Raw genomic sequence first — 7,067 nt, 5'->3', positions numbered from 1 at the left:
CACCTCTTCCATACTCTATGCTCTCCCTTTTGTTTCCCTCAGGTCCACCAGAGTGAACATCCTGGATGAAGCAGGCAGGAAATGGATCCGACGCCTGCTGGGAGCAACGCAGCGCTCTAGGATTGCGGTAACACTGGCGGAGCCAGTGTCTACCCCCTGACCCTGCAGCTCCTCCAGAGAGGCCTCACTCACGTGGACCGCCTTCACCACGCCCCTGACGGAGCTTCCCTCCTGGCACGGCTGCGCAGCGCCCCCATTCACGGTTGGGACAACTGACGGCTGTGTACAAGGACCTCATAGGAACAACCCCAGGGTATTCCATCCTCCCTACTCCACCAACACGTCCTCCTTTGCAGGTCACCCTCGACCTGGAGGGGGTCAGCAAGCACCGCTCCCCTGTTGCTGCCCTGGGCCAGGCCGCCGCAGCCCTGATTGAAGAGTGCAAAGGGAGCATCCTCCTCTTCATCGACGGCTCGGTCCTACCATGGCCGTTCGATGGAAGCACTTCCATCGAGCGGCCGTGGTCCTGCCTTCCACGGGCCAGGCTGCAGCGGCTAAGACGGCCCCACAGGTGGGGGTGTCCAGCTCTTGCAGGCTCTCCTTTCCAGGTAGCTCTACTGCATGGATGGATGGATGGATGGAATATAGGAGCGTCCCCTTTGAAACGGGGTGGTAGCAGTAGCTATCATGCTAATTTTTCTCCCTATATCTTAATTATTGATTTAGAATGGTTAACTAAACCACCATTCTATTTATTAAATTTTGTTCCTACATTACTAACATTATGTCACTTCTCTGCTTTTAAGCCACCAATCTTCCAGTCGTTTTTGCTAGTTTCCACCGCCGGTTTATTCACCCGGCCACTGTTATCTCTAAAGCCCAGAGCTTCAGGAACAGTGATTGCGCCTGCACCAACTTCCGGATAGATACCATTACATTCAAGTATACTATGGTCAATTGTTTCACTGGAGTTTCCACATATAGCAAATGTGTCATCTCCAATGTTAAATTTCTTTTTGTAGCTGCGTGTTCTAAGGCACCCTGATCTAGCTTCAAAAAGTAGGGCACTGCCTCTTGAGTTATCAAAAAATCTTCCTTCTTGATCTGGATTTTCCACTTTCGGTATAATTCCACACTCTGTTTCTTTTCCATCGAATTTATCCAATTTTTATCTTCTGTGTTTTTCACCTGTTGCTTAATGCTCTTTATTTCTCCGTCCTTGTTACTAGCATACTTACTAGTTAGTTTCCTAGTTCTTTTCCTCCATTGTGAGTCAACGCTTTTTAGGTACAGGTATTTAAATACTTTAGCTTCCCATCTGTTACTGTCCAATTTCCTCAGGCGTTCTTCATATAATATTTTACTCTGAGCTTCCCGTACTTCGAAAGATGCCCAGCCCATATCTCCCTGTACCGCCTCATTTGTAGTTTTGCCGTGGGCACCTAGTGCTAATCGTCCAACGGATCTGATTTGTTTCTAATGCCGACCGTACCTCTGATTTTAGATTTGCAGCTCGGCTGATTTTGCAGCCGAGCTGGCGGGACTCCACCTGGCGGCGAACTACCTGGAGACTGGTCAACCCCCAGGCCTCTACACCATTCTATGTGACTCGAGGCCGGCACTGCAGCTCCTGTTCAAGCCGTCCTGCTCCCAGCTATTGTCTTGCCACCTGCGAGCGTGCCTCCAGGCCCTGGAGGATGCCGGCTTCGTCCTCTCACTGCACTGGATCCCAGGCCATGCGGGCATCCAGGGCAACGATGAGGCCGACGCACTTGCCAAAGCGGCCCACTCCGATCAGGTAAGTATGACTAACCATGTATCTGTCTGACTTTTCCAGGCTTCAAGAAGGCAGTGAGGGCCCTGCACCCTGATCGGTGCATTGCCGAGGGGAGGACGTTCCACCGCCTGTCTGACAAGCTCGCCCGCAGGTAGCGAGCTCTTTTCCTACGCCTCCGCACCGGAGGTTCCTGGACTCCCACGGAGCTGTATGTCCGTGGCCGGGCTCCCTACCCTGCATGCCCTTCCTGTGGCGATGCAGGAACGCTGGGGCATCTCCTCTGTGTGTGCCCAGCACATGCCCACCACCGTCGCAAGATGGAGGCAGGCTACCGGGCCCTTGGACTCCCTGCTGCCATGGAGGACCAGGTGCTTTTCCCGGCCAGGAGTCGCCTGGCAGCCCACCGGCTCCTGCTGGCCTTCCTGGAGGAGTCCGGCCTGGCTGCACATCTGTAGCCTTCCACCGGGTCTGCTGATCTGCTGGCCACGGCACCGGTGACGAAGCCGATCACGCCGAGAGCGACTGCTAGTCGATGACCCCCCTCCCCCTCTCAACATCCCATCTCCCCTTCCCCTGGACACCAAGAGTGCCGCCGCGACATAAGACCGGCATAACCCGTGTCCGGTATCCCCCCCCCCCCCCGAGAATATCCCAAAGACCGCAACCAGCAACCAACCAACCAACCAAGAATGTATCTCGAATTCTATCAAGGACTAAGAAAAAGTTGGCAGGATCAATGATGCAAGTGGCTCACATGAAAAAACAAAATGAAGCTCTCTGAAAAAACATTTGACAGCAAAATTAAGTCCGTTCTCACAAAGCTACAGCTGGCTGTAAAAAATTGTTTCCTGGCTGCACGACGAAAGTCGCATAAAGGCATGCGATACGACGACGAATGGATTCTATAATGTATCTTGATGAGGATGCGAAGTCCGAAGGTATATGAGCATCTTCGAAGAGAAGCCAATATAGTCCTAACAGGGCGAACCTGCCTGCAAAAGTACCTGCAGCATTTCAAAGGTGGTTTTGGCCTCAGCGCTAGTCTTCAATGCCCTAAATGAAAAGACGAAGACCATGAATGTTTACAGTCATCATGGTGGCCTCATAATTGACGAATTAAAGCTATCAGAGAACCTAACTGTGAAGTCAGTTGGTGAGTAAAGTTTTTATTAGATTCTTGGAATGCTCTGTGCCATATACAGAAATGAGGAGTTGTGCTAATAAGGTTAAAATTTTCCTCAAGCCCTGCAATGCTTTTGAAATGTTAAATGATAAATCCTCCAACCAAGTTTGTTTAAATCTACACAGATTACAGGCATGCGCCCACAAACTGCCGGAAAGGAGGCTTTTATGCCTACATTTCAGGGGCGGTCAGCGTGCGCAAACGATACAAACGTCAGTTCACTGAAAAAAACTAGACTAAATTTCTGCTAACAAAAGTAGGAACGATTTGTCACTCCCAAAATAGATCTAGAGAAGCGATAATTAAATGAATACAGTGAAATATTCCCGGAGCTAATTCTGGCGCGAAGCGGGTGATACAATGAAGTATAGATTCTATGAATACACATTCCTAACACGTACATTTCCCGTTAATATACGCGCCATTGATTATATTGTCACGACCGAAGTCACAGGGAGCTGTGAAGGTACACGTAGCCGAGGACCCGAGAGTAAGGTCGGCTTCTAGCTCCGATAACAGTGTCCAGGACCAGCGCGCCTCTCGAGCCAAAACCGCTTAGTCGTCTTCGGCACCAAGCACGGCTGTCGCACGGCGCTAGGCACGTGGTATTATATATATTCTTATCTGTGTAGAAATATGTTCGGGCATTAAGCAGTGTTCCTTCTGTGTTTCTTTTTCAATTAGGGTGACATTGAAGGCTTTGTTGACCTCAGCGATCATACACGACCAGAAGAATGTGCTGGCAGACCATGGCATGGTTTTGCTGTTTCAGCCATTTACTGGTAAGGTGTGTTTAATGCTTCGAAATATTGCCGCGAAACCTTCAAAACTGTATTTGTTGTTTTTAACAGCCGCCGGCATACAGGCTTATCACTCTGATTCTGGATCGCGTAGCAGTTCCGTATTCTTCGTTTGTTAATGCTCGATGTCGCTAGTCACACCTTTATCAGTTTCGTTGTAGCGCAAGATGCACCGAGATCTGTCCGGAAGATTCCGGCCACTCGGGTGTCTTTCCACAATGTTCCAGCCCGTGCTGGTAGCTGTTAGCGACGTTATCTAGATTGTTCTGTGCAGCCTTTAAATTGAGCGTTGGCGAGTGTGACGGGCATTCTTTGTTCGACGATCGACCAACACGTTTGCTGCTATCGCCGCCGCCGAGTTGCTTAGTTCTTTTGCGGGCGCAAGTCAGCCCAATAAAGAGTTAATTTCCGTACCATCAAGCCTGTGTCTTCATTTGTGTCATCGACCCTGGTCACCACCACGTGACAATATTGTCACCAACCAAAATTAAGAGCCCATGTTTTCGCATTCAAGTTGGTTTGTTTCTTCAGATGCGGCTGCATAGGTCAACAGGAAATGTTCTTCTTTTCCCCACTGATGTCATCTGCAGCGTTTCCAGGTTATCGTATAGGCCTTTTTATCGGGCGAGGAGGATTGGAAAAGCCTCCTCTCTGGAAGTAGAAAAGCCAGTTTCCAACAACCCAGTGAAGAGGCGTTCCGGCATCCTCCCCGCCCGATGCAACGGTCTATACGCCATGCGCAGCGCTTATAGGGGCGCCACTGAAAGCCGCGTAGCGGCGGCCGTCGGAACCCGAGACGGGCCTCATGCGGCAAGCGTGGTCGTGGTGCGCGCGTGCGACCTGCCGTTCGTGCGCGTCTCGCGGGCATTTCCGCGGTGACAGTGTGCACAAGGGGATCACCCTTTATAATAGTGGACATGTTTTCGACACCACGGCCGTCTGAAACTACATGACCTCCATATGCATCAAGTGTCTCCTGTAGACTGACGTCAACAAGGTTCCGTACGAAGTGGAGCTCATTTGAGTGCCCCGCTTTCATTACAACGCCACGTTAATTCGTTCATTCCTTGACCTATGAACCAATGTTCTTTATTTGCTTAATCGTACACGCTTGCTCCATTTACATGCAATAAATTGCTACAACAAACTAGGCAGCGTCGTCGAAACTGCCAGTTATGTCGTACCGGTGCGACCGCAGGAAAAGCCAGTGAGCTTGTAAACCAGCATTCTGAGCATCAGAAAAATAGCGCATATTGGGCTCCTGTAGCAAGAGTTCAGATGTTTCATGCTTGCCCTTTACCACTGCCTGTACAGGATGGATTTCATCTATTACGTCGTCAAAAAAGCAGATCGGGTAGATGATTTCATGAGGAAGTGAGATATCAGTAGAGGCAAAATCTGAAAAGCTGCATCACAGGTTAGCCAAAAGCATATTAGATTTAAATTTTATATCCTATTTTATTATTGTAGTATTATCTTCATTTCATTTGTATCACCATCGCGCCCAACAGCAGAATTGCAGCGCGCTTTATAACAAGCTCTAGAACCTTTGGAATGAATATCAAGTGCAGCGACATGTTTTGTTTTCGTAATCTTGCCAGCCATCAGGAACTCTGGCTCTGGTCTTCAAAGTAATTGCATGGCAAGTTTAAAAACGCATATTGGAAAATGTCTTTCAATAACCTGCCGCAGCGGCTCAAGCTAGTGAGGAAGATCGAGTTATCGGGACAGAGGTTGACCACGCCGCCCGGGTTTAAGTGGAGGCGAAACGCAATATGCAACCGTGTGCTGTGCGATGTCAATGCATGCTAAAGATTGTCAGGCTAAGCAGTTCATAAATCTAATGCGTATTGTAATGGCAGAAAGGGAAGTGGAACTCAAGAGACTTCTGATGCGCATACGAGAAGAGAGTGAGAAGTTTGGGCTTAAGCTGAACATTAAAAAGACAAAGATCATGCCGTCTTGCCCTATCAAGTCCTGGAGCATCAAGGGACAAGAAGTGGAAGTTGTGACGGATTTTCTCTTCTTGGGCTCCAAGATCACTCCGAAAGGAGACTGCAGCCATGAAATTAGGAGACGCCTGCTTCTGGGAAAGAGGGCCATGGCTAGCCTTGACCGCCTAGTAAAGAGCAGAGACATTACACTGCCAACCAAGATCCGTATAACTCGTGCTATGGTCTTTCCAGTTGTGATGTATGGATGCGCGAGTTGGACTGTGAAGAAGGCTGACCGCCGAAGAATTGACGCGTTTGAATTGTGGTGCTGTCGGAGACTTGAGAGTTCCTTGGATGGCCAGATCAAATCAGTCCATATTGTCGACCATAAACCCTGACTGCTCATTGGAGGGTCAAATTCTAAACTTAAAGCTCAGCTACTTTGGTCATTTGATGAGAAGAGAGGAGTCGTTGGAGAAAAATTTGATGTTGGGAAAGGTTGAGGGTCACGGGAGAAGGGGTAGGCAGCGAACGCGATGGTTAGATGGCATCCTCAAGGTGCTGCATATGAAGTTATGTGATGTTAGGAAGATAGTGAGAGACTGGAAAGCGTGGCGTGATATGATCTATAGGGTCATGAAGAGTCGGACACGACTGAAATGAACTGAACTGATATTCCCGGCAGCGGAGGCAACCAAGTTTAAACAAGAAGTGTTCACGGAAGATGCAATGACAAGCACAAAACACTGAAAACATAGTTATCACTCAGCCCTGCCACACGGCAAATTTAATACCTTTTCCATCGAATGACGTTCGTTCAAAATATTTTTTGCTGCTACACAAGAAAATATAATGACATTCGATTAAAACGACATTAGGTATCGAAAGACTGAGGTACTCATCCGAATGCGATCGACGAGGAAATGTGTTATCTCGACACCAGAGACTCGGTGTGAAGATACACCCAAAATAAACTACAAACGTGCCACCTGCAATAAATACTACTGTGCTCCTATAATTGTTCAGCTAGTCATGTTTGTGAAATATGCCAAATACCATCGTAAACAAAAAAAAAAGAAAAACTGGCACCCATCGCTGCCAGCCAACCCGTATCCACCGCACCCAGCGCGGGCGAGAACTGGTCGCTCCTGCTGCCGCTGTCTGTCGGCGCAGTCGTCGACACGGCGAATTTCTTTTGCCACCTACAGAAAAGCATGCTCTGTTGATCTTGAATAATAAGCGCTTAATCTGATGAAGGCATAAAAAAAATTATCTTTACTGACGGTCGCTGTTGTGTAACGAGATTTTGGAAGAAGTGAGAACTGCAATACAAGTAATTTTCTGCTCATCCGATTTCGTTCTCTAGCTCCGCT

The sequence above is a fragment of the Amblyomma maculatum genome, chromosome 11 (assembly GCF_055883805.1).
Source record: "Amblyomma maculatum isolate TAMU_Amacu chromosome 11, ASM5588380v1, whole genome shotgun sequence".
In the NCBI taxonomy this organism is placed as follows: domain Eukaryota; kingdom Metazoa; phylum Arthropoda; class Arachnida; order Ixodida; family Ixodidae; genus Amblyomma; species Amblyomma maculatum.
This window is presented reverse-complemented; position numbering follows the sequence as displayed.